The sequence below is a fragment of the Gymnodraco acuticeps genome, unplaced genomic scaffold, assembly GCF_902827175.1.
Source record: "Gymnodraco acuticeps unplaced genomic scaffold, fGymAcu1.1, whole genome shotgun sequence".
Lineage (NCBI taxonomy): Eukaryota > Metazoa > Chordata > Actinopteri > Perciformes > Bathydraconidae > Gymnodraco > Gymnodraco acuticeps.
Window position 1 is genome coordinate 970,648 of NW_022989894.1, and position 10,165 is coordinate 980,812.

Here is a 10,165-nt window from a genome sequence, read left to right on the forward strand (position 1 = left end):
TCCGGGAGGTCGTCAGAGGGAGGAGGGACGAGGCAAACAAGAGAGGGGGGTGAAGTCTGGAGCAAACGTGCGTCTGGGAACTAAGTGTGATTCACACGCTACTCATCCCTATACAGCTCTGCGCTATACAGAGCCCCGGGCACTTCACTGAGAGGGGGGCTTTGTTAGGAGTCCTCTGGGTGTTTGTGAGTGAGAGTTTTAAAAGACCTCCTGTGAATCAACAACTGTACATTTCATTTTCTGACTAATCAGCGGTTCATCGTTCATTCATTCATTGACTCTCTTCTTTGTCAGACTCAAAACAGCCTGCAGCCTGAAAACAGTTTCAGTGAAGTCTGCTGGTATGCCCAAGAACCGATCATAACAAGACACTGAAAGCTATGATCTCAGCTTTCCCTCTTAAACAGGTTTTATTTAACAGAAGCCAGTGCAAAATTAGAAAGTTGTTCCCTTGCAATGTTTCGTTAAACACGTGGCAGTAAGTGGAGTAGCGTAAACGTTGAAGAGGGATGTTATTATCCACAAAAGAGGCAATTAGAGCACCGGTACAAACCTCTTTGATGAGACCTGAAAGTGACAACACAGTCACAAAGCTCACAACTCCATGCCAACTACATCATTCACACCTTTCAAATTCTTGTTTTATGAAAGCCTTTTTTACAACGACAAGCGTTTAAAAAACACCCTTAGGATGCTGTGTTAAATTCAAAATACAGATATTAGAGGATTGAGGAAGATTATGGAATCTTTGCTAGAATTATTTTATCACTTTGACCCTGACTATATTTAAAAAGAAAATAACAACTACATTCATTTTCATTCAGACAAAACTGGCAGGTTTAATTCTTTAATAACAGGCCACTTAATGGATAAGTATGTGTGTGAGAAGCTGAGAAAGTGAGATGGACAGAGAGAGAGTGAACATCCAGTCAGTCAAAGTGACATTGACACGATTAACTGTAATCACAACAGTGAGGAGGATCAATCTTCTGGGAGCCTGTGAAGCAGACAGCGGGAGACTGCAGGGTCAGTCCATGGAGCAATGTTTGTGGAAATTAGAGATGACTTATGGAAGTCAACCCTTCTATTGGCCGACACTTTTCCTGTTAGATAGCATTTTGAACACTGAATTAGTTTAAAACTTGGAGGGACAATCCTTCTCCCCTTTAGGGAACTAGTTTTATTTAGTAATTATGTGTTTACTCTCTTAGCTTGTGAGGTCAATAAACCTGGAGTTGGGTCAATGAATAGCCCATTGTTTCACATCAAGAGAAACAACATAATTTACCCATGTTTTCTGCTGATGCATTCTGGGAAAGACTCCACTCTTCTGTCACAAGAGAAAGAAGGTAGAGAAAATGATTCAAATATTGTAGTTTGTGGATACACAAATATTTTCAATCGTTATAATGAATAATGTACGACGAATGAAATTGTGTGCAACATTAGTCTTAAAACTGCCATTGCATTACATACAAAAGAACATATGGTAACGTGCTGTATACTGTAGGTTATTTAGTATTATGTTCTTAATGTATTCATTATTTTATTATTCCTTTAGATTTAAACATTTGCATGTTAAAACTAATGATGTTTCTAAGGTTATCACGGCCTTTCCTACCATATCAGCAAAGCATCAAATTAAACTTAATAAAACTCTGTTGCATGTTGCTGAGAGTCATAACTCTGGAGAGGATCTGCTGAAAATCAGATTGGTTTTACTTCATTTGCTTTTTCAGCAGGTTCTACAATCTAACCATATATTACATTTTACACAGAAAGCAAAGATAGCATTATAGCAAAACAATCATAGTGAAACAAATCTTTCTCTCTTTGGTTTATAATTTGGCTCAGGAGGCTTGGGTTACCTCAAGGCTATCTGATATGGCCCAACGCTGTAACAAGTCATATGCTGCTTTAAACACATTGCCATCGCTCATTTAAAGGCATCTGACAAGTGTTAAACCACAGATACTTTAGATTTGTGCAGATGACCAGAGCTCTCTAAATGTGTTCAGCAGAGGGAACCCCCTCTGAGATAGGATGGCTAGGGCTAACTTGTCCAAATTATCTAAGCCAACCATGAACCCATGAACTCACACACTTCCAGTGCAGTATGATCGCTGAGGCCTGACCTGGGCATCTGTAGACAGCTAATGTATCTGGCAGATGGCTCTATGTGTGTGTGTTGGTGTGTGTGGGCATCTGTGAAAACTATGCTAACATTTGTGTTTGTGTTCATGTGTTTTAAGTATACAAGCAGAGCAGCAGCCACATACCAGGACAAACAGGTCAATGGTGTGCAATAGGTATTAGCGCAGTTTGGGTGTGAGCCAGATGAGCAGCCAATCACAAGCTGACCAGCTGGTATGTGTTTATATCCTCATCACAGACATGTCCGCCTGATTGCAAAAATCTATCAGCTTTGACCCTGCAGACTTAGTTGCGAGTTTACCTTCTGATCAGACACTTTCACAGGAGATGTCTTATCATCCTGTATGCATGTATTCAGTAAATAATTAAGTGTTATACCGTGGCTGCAGAAAATGCCCTGCTCTGGTTGGTCAGCAGGTTGGACAACTCAAATACAGCTTGGGTCTGTATACTGTTTAATATCAGTATGACAGGTATATCGAATTTCAAATAGGAAAATTTCAAATTTGAAGTTTTCTTTTAGTGATATGCTCCGGTTTTCTTGCATGATTATGTTTAAAGGACACAACACCTTGTAATCCCTATAAACACTAACACCGCTCTTACTCAATAGCATTTAACCTGAAGCAATCTGCATCCTAAATGCTCCACTGGTTGTATAAACAAACACACACACATTACGTTGTCACTTGTTACTGCTTGAGCCATATCATTGCATTATTGTTATTTTGTTACTAAATTGTGATAATGTAATTTGTTGTGTGTGATGTGATTTTATATTTTGTTGCTCTCAAACTAATTCTAAATCGACTCTGATTTTTATACGGCAATATATTATTTCTTGAAGAAACAAAACATGTTTTTGTTCTGTCATGTGTAGAGTTGGAGCCAGGGGGACAAATTATGGTTTTAGTGTAAGTTACCTGCTGTATTATTATATCTTATAGTAGAAGAAGATACTTTGCCTGGCAGCTGTTTGCCATGCTCAGCTAATTTTGTCATGCTTATCACACGTACATGAGAGAGATTCATATAACTCAATAAAAAGCAAAAAGACAATTTCCCAGAAGATAGACGACTGCTTTAATATTAATATTTCAACCCCTGACTTCTTTAACATGTATTTCATGTTTTGTTTTTGTTAGTTTCATGTCCTCAAAAGCCCTGAAAGTGCTCAAACGTTCACTCTACATTCCCTATAGTGACCGTTGGAGGCAATAAACAAGAAACCCTCTTTTAAATCTCTATTACAACAGGTTACCATAGCAACAATGCTAAACTACAATACTACACTAACCTAACTATGGCCCGCAAGCAGAATATCAAACATGGATAATGATTTAAACACAGCCTTTCTTTTCTACCTTAATGTACTCTGAGGTGTCTGGAGGTGAGGTTTATATAGAAAATAATGGATTACTACTTCTGTAAAATATTTAAATAGCATAGTTCATCATCTAACTTTGAAACATACAGTGTCCTCTACTATCATGAGTAATCCAGGTAAATTAAGGGGAGATCATGTCAAAAGATCCCTCAATCTCTGTAAACAAATTATGTGTTCTATTGATGGGGAAGGGTTTGTGTGCGTTTCGTAATCAGAGGGTTAGCCTGTAGGGACAGGTAGAGGAATGCAACCATGGAGGCAGTGGAGGAATATCGTCATCTGTGTAGGTGATAGAAAGTATACAGGGTTTATGGGTGTGTGTATATGTGTGTGAGGTGCGGCGCGGCTCAGGGTTGCCTTATCTTTGCATTCCTAACTACACCAACTCCTCTACACGACTGCCATGGCAACCCAGTAGAGGAAAGGCACTACATTTGACACCCACCTCTCTCTTTTTGACACACACACACACAATTAATTCCTGGTGCCTGGCTCCCAGAGGCATACAGTTACACAAGGTTACCTTTGAATGTTGAGGTTTTAAGAGGGACGACCTGTGGAGAAGAAAGTGAGTCCTGAGGGGGCCGGTGTACATTCAGCCCCTCTCGCTCTTTGTAGTGTTTCCGACAAGCAGTAAACAGGTTGACTGCAAACAGTGGTTCTTTCCCTCTTTCATCTTTCATTTCAAACACTTATTGTCACTTGAACTTTAAAAGTTGAGCTTTTAAATGTTTCAGCGCGAGAATCTGAGATAAGCATTGAGTTTCTAATGGGAAGTCTAATGTCTCCGGTGACTGACTAAAAGAGTGTTCTTCACATACAGGCCAAATGCAAACAAAGACCTTTTGGTGTCGTGACAGGATATCTTTTATGGGGCCTCCTGTGGTAATGGGAAGTTGCACACAGAAACAGACAGAAACATGAGCATTACAAGACCTGGTTTGTCAATTAGCCCAAACAAAACAGTTAGAGGGCAAAACTCTGAACTTCTCCTTTTTGTTGTAGATATTTCCAGAGTAAAGCTCATGCAACATGGCCAGAAAACAAATCTCAGTAAACAGATAAACATACATATTTTTCAATATAAGATGCATGTAACAAAAGTGTGACTGAATACAGCTGGCAAATCTGGTTTTCCTCCCTCTCAGAAACAGAGACATTTTAATGTTTTGTAGTAGGTTGATGACCACACAGCATTTATAAAGACTTTGTATATCATTTAAAAAAGTTCTGCTAGTGAATCTTTCTGATACACATTTTGAAAAAAGCCTTCTTAAATTAGTAAACCGTAAGAAAAAATACTTCTTCTATATAGTCAGTTTAATTCCGATATTGACTCTAAGCCGAGCTTTTATTCATAACAACGGGGAACCATTCTGAGCAGACTGATATTATTCTACTCATAGTGGCTGACAGTAGACTATGAAAGAGAGGTAGTGTCCTATCTGACCTGAGTAATGCCTTCAATCATCACAAGAGGTCTATTTCTTGCTACTTTGCATTAAAACCAACTTATCTCCTGTCTGAAATTAATTTGAGATGATTGTCCGTTTGAATAATTCAAAGAAAGGAGAGTAGGTACTGCTGTTTGAACGCTGGCAAAGCAGGTGTAGAATCTAAAGCCTATACTGATCTTTCTACACTCTAAAAACAAATGCCTTGGCTCAACAAAGAAAATCAACGCAACAGTTTGCATCAATGTTTATTGAGTTAAGACTACTTCTAACGAAATTGTGTTAAACCAACAAAGTTATTTGAGTTAGGGGAGAAGGCTTTTCCTCTACAATCAGAGGTGTTTTTAATTACCACTTACTTAATAATTGGTAGCATAAACACACGTTTTCAAGTTGATTACTCACAAAATTGAGTTGTTCCGACTCGTTTTACCGCATGATTTAAAAGGAATTTTAAGTTGGATGTACTTAATTACCCTCATTCGGGATACAAGTTTTCAAGTTGATTACTCACAAAATTAAGTTGTTCAAACTTGTGTTACCGCATGATTTAAAAGGAATCTTAAGTTGTATACTTAATTACCATAATTGTGAACACACGTTTTTTTAACCATTTATAAATTAAGTTGCTTCAAATATATTGTATTCAATAGTTGTTGTTTTTTTAGCTTTTTCATATTTTTGCCTTTAAAGAAAGACATTCATTGATTCCACAACAAAAATATTAGGCAATTCACTTTTTATTTTGAACTGCAGTTGTTTATTTCAACACCTGATGTTTCAATCAGGAGAGACTTCAATTAGTTTGAACATGTATTGACACATGCCATATGATAAGGTGCATGAACACCTGAAATCACAGCTGACTGCAGGAGAGAGGAGAACCTTTTTATAGTTTGGCTGCAGCACGTTGATTGGCTGCTGAAGAATGAGGTGAAATGTAATAGGTTAAAGAGAACGCCTGTGATGAGCTGATTATATGCAGCTGCGGAGTGAATGTATATACACCCAGACTTCCTGAAAGAACTTGCACTGAGCTTCATTTCAATCTTGAAAAAAAAGATAAATAACACAAATTTAAATTGCCCCACAAATAATAAATAAACACATTAGCCATATTACCATGGGACATGGGGACACAGCAAATACATGCTGCCATCACAATGAAGTTAGAGGCCTTTGCATATTTAAAGCCAAATATGTAAAATCAGTAAAGTTTTTTTAAAACTACAGTAACAAACTCTCAATGGCCACCAGTCTGCAGATCACACACATCCATTTTACAAAAGATGTAACAAAGATGTTTACACTGCCGACAGTCATTATTTCAAACAGTATGAACACATTTAACGCAGAATGCTTGCTCATTCATTTGTTTCCCTCGACCACGATGGTTGCCATCGTGTGGTCAGATCCTGAGGTGGACCGGTCACTAATGAAGGCGATATTCATGTCCTTTTGAAGCACATTAAATAATAGGTTAGCGCATAAGAGATAATGAATTAGGTAACTGCATACTTTTTAAACTGTCACTCTTAGCTAATTCAGAGCCATTATTACCATTATTACCAACGCTGGTCTTGTTTTCACCTATTGAGTCTTTATGTGTGTGTCGTCATGGCAATGTGGTCCTGAAGACACACAGAGGTGCTTTTGAGTACTTTCACTAGTGTTTCAATGCATGTGGACAGATTTTGTCAATCACAACCGTGCAAGTTTTAGTGTCCCTTCTCATCTTTTTTGCAGTTCCATACAATACTTGAACTGGTTAAGTTCGCTGCTACAACCCGTTGCTGCAGATACACGCTTTACAACATCAGGAAGATACGTCCCCAGCTGACTCAGAAAGCGACTCAGGTTCTGGTCCAGGCTCTCGTCATCTCACGCCTAGACTACTGCAACTCCCTCCTGGCTGGTCTACCTGCATGTGCCATCCGACCTCTGCAGCTCATCCAGAATGCAGCGGCTCGTCTGGTCTTCAACCTTCCTAAATTCTCCCACACCACTCCGCTCCTCCGCTCCCTTCACTGGCTTCCGGTAACTGCTAGAATCCACTTCAAGACACTGGTACTTGCTTACCATGCTGCGAATGGATCTGGCCCTTCCTACATCCAGGACATGGTTAAACCGTACACCCCAGCGCGTGCACTACGCTCTGCATCAGCCAAACGACTCGTTGCGCCCTCGCTGCGAGGGGGACCCAAGTTCCCATCGGCGAAAACACGTGGGTTTGCTGTCCTGGCTCCAAGATGGTGGAATGAGCTCCCCATTGACATCAGGACGGCAGATAGCTTGCACATCTTCCGGCGCAAACTGAAAACTCATCTCTTTGGACTCCACTTCGAGCGTTAGAACTATTAACGAAGCACTTTTATACTAATAAAGGACTGGCTTACCTAAAGCCAGTTGAGTAGCAGTTGAAATGTTTGGCTCTATGAAACCTGATGTACTTATATGATTCTGTTTTCTTCAAGGTTGTGTCTTCCTGGTCGAATGTACTTATTGTAAGTCGCTTTGAATAAAAGCGTCAGCTAAATGTAATGTAATAATTAGGGCCGGGACTCGATTAAAAAAATTAATCTAATTAATTAGAGGCTTTGTAATTAATTAATCGAAATTAATCGCATGTTTAATCACATAAATATTTGACCTGAGAACAGTGAGAAGCAATTTTTTTCACATGGATTTTAGTATACCATTAGGCGCATTCACACCGCAGTACTTTTCCCACAAAGGTTCATGAGAACTTAGTTCATGAGAACTCTCTGAACCTGGGGGAGGATTAGGCAAATGAAGCCGCTGACGTCACTTCTTCTTCTTCTGCTTTGGGTTTACTGGCAGGCCGCAAACCACTTCACGGCGTATACTGCCGCCCAAAGTCCCCGGCCGGAAGTCCCCGGAGTTGGGGAAGGCTTCAGTAGAAGCTGCTGGGACTCCCAGCAGCTTCTACTGAAGCCTTCCGAGTAAATCGCCAGAACGCCGACACCTCCTCATCTCCACCGCTCCCATGTTTTATTTTGTGTTGCCATAAATTAGTCTCTCTGCGTTTCTGCGCTGGGATAATGCTAATGCTAATAATGCTAATGCGAGGATAATAAAATGGCGGCTTCACAAAACTTTTTGGGAGTTTTACGGGGCGTGGTTTGCAATCCGCCCAGCCAATCAGAAATATAGCTCTTTTCTCACAAGAGAGCCGCACGAAAGTCCCTGCTCTCTAGCAGCTCTCTGCTCTCTAGCAGGGACTTTCGTGGGGGTGAAAAGGTTCTCATGAACTAATTTTAGTACCGGCTCTTTTTGGTGTGAACGCGATAGAAGAGGCTAACGTCCACGCTAGCTGCTATATGTTTTGCATTGAGGTGATACTTGAGGCTTGATGTGCTGCGGTGATATGCGAATTCCTTTTTGCATAATTTGCACACAACCGTGCTCTTATCGACGCTTCCATCCGTCCGTTTTTTAAAACAACATTTCCCACTGTTGTTCACTGTGGTTTGTTGTTGTCTGAAGTCATGAACGTTAGTTGGTACTCCAGTATAATCGGTACGCCTGAAACTCATCCAGTGAGAAACGTTCCGCGGTGCAAAAATAAGTGCGATTAAAATGCGTTAATTTTTTTAACGCGTTAATTTTTGTGTAATTAATTAATCTTAATTAACGCGTTAAAGTCCCGGCCCTAGTAATAATGTTATGTTAAGTGAAGAAGCCACTTTTCAAATGTTACACAATCCTTTTCCCATGCCATTGCTGTCAACACCTATCCATGCTGAACGTTGCTAAGATATTATTGATTGGGGTGTGGTCAAAAGTGCAATATGCTTCAAAATGTAACTGACAGAGAGCAGTGCTTTTGTCCTGTGTTTTTACATGTGCCCATAGATTTTATGTTATTTCAAGATTTTAAATTACGTCGCTAAACTCCTTGAAAAGGTCCTCTTCCTTTTCTCCAAGGTACACAACAAGGCAGCGGATGGCTATAGTTCTCTGCGTACTTCAATTGCTATTTTTGAAAAAGGAAAAAAAGAGAAATTACCTAAATGAATATATTCTGAATGGGTGACTGCCAACAACTCTAAATAACAATCCTACCTCAAGAAGCATGTCCTTGATCTGCTTCACCGAGATTCATTTTTAATAAAAAGCGATATCACAATGGTAACCAAAGTATGTTTACTCTCACAGTAGCCTCTAGTACTTTGTATCCTCTCACAGAACTATTCACAGTTCAAAGGCTGCTAATTTTGGTCAAACAGCAATTTGCCTATACAGTGCAACTACAAGGCTATCTACTGTATTTGAATGACAAAAGATGACACTCACCTTAAAATGTCCTTTGTATATTTCTATGTGTCTTAACTGTGGGAACTTGTCCAGGCATGTTAAGTGGGAGTGGACTTGAAATCCTTAACTCAAGGTGTAGAACAATTAAGTTATCAAGCCAATTGCATTACTTACTACAACTTGAATTTTGTTTTAAGTCAATTAACGCAGAAATCAGTTCAGAGTTCAAATTACACACAATATTAAGTCGATGTAATTACCAACATTATTACGTCAACACAACTTATAAATTAATGTTTGCAACTTAAAATGTTTATCTAAATCAATTATCTCACATTTTTTACTTGCAACCATACATTTAATTAAGTGGAGGTGAAAGGTCCACTGAATTAGTTTTTAGAGTGTAGGCAACATTGGATCTATTTCAAACATTGAATATTCAAGCATTTAATTTACCTTATATTTTATGTTATTGCTTATATTGCAGAGGAGCATCAGGATATTACATATATCTTATAGAGTTGTCGAAGCGCTGCTCATATTTCAGCATCCTGACATTGTATCTGGGACCTGTGCAGTTTATGATTGGCTCTTCTCCAGCATCATTTTCATGTTGCAGTGCACAGAGGTACAGGGATGCTGCCACCATTACAGGCTCTGTCACACAAACTCACAGCTGTCGACAGCATGTCACCAAACTGCTAATTCATCAGTGTACTGTACATAGTGTGGCAGATTCAAATTAAGTGGCTCTGATTCCCTTCATAATTTAAGGAAGCACTATAAAAGATGAGGAACTCCAAATGTTTTATAGGACACAGCCTGACAGCTTCAGCTTCATGCAAGCACAAGCGAGAAGCATACTTGCAGACCAAAGGCATCTTTAATTTAT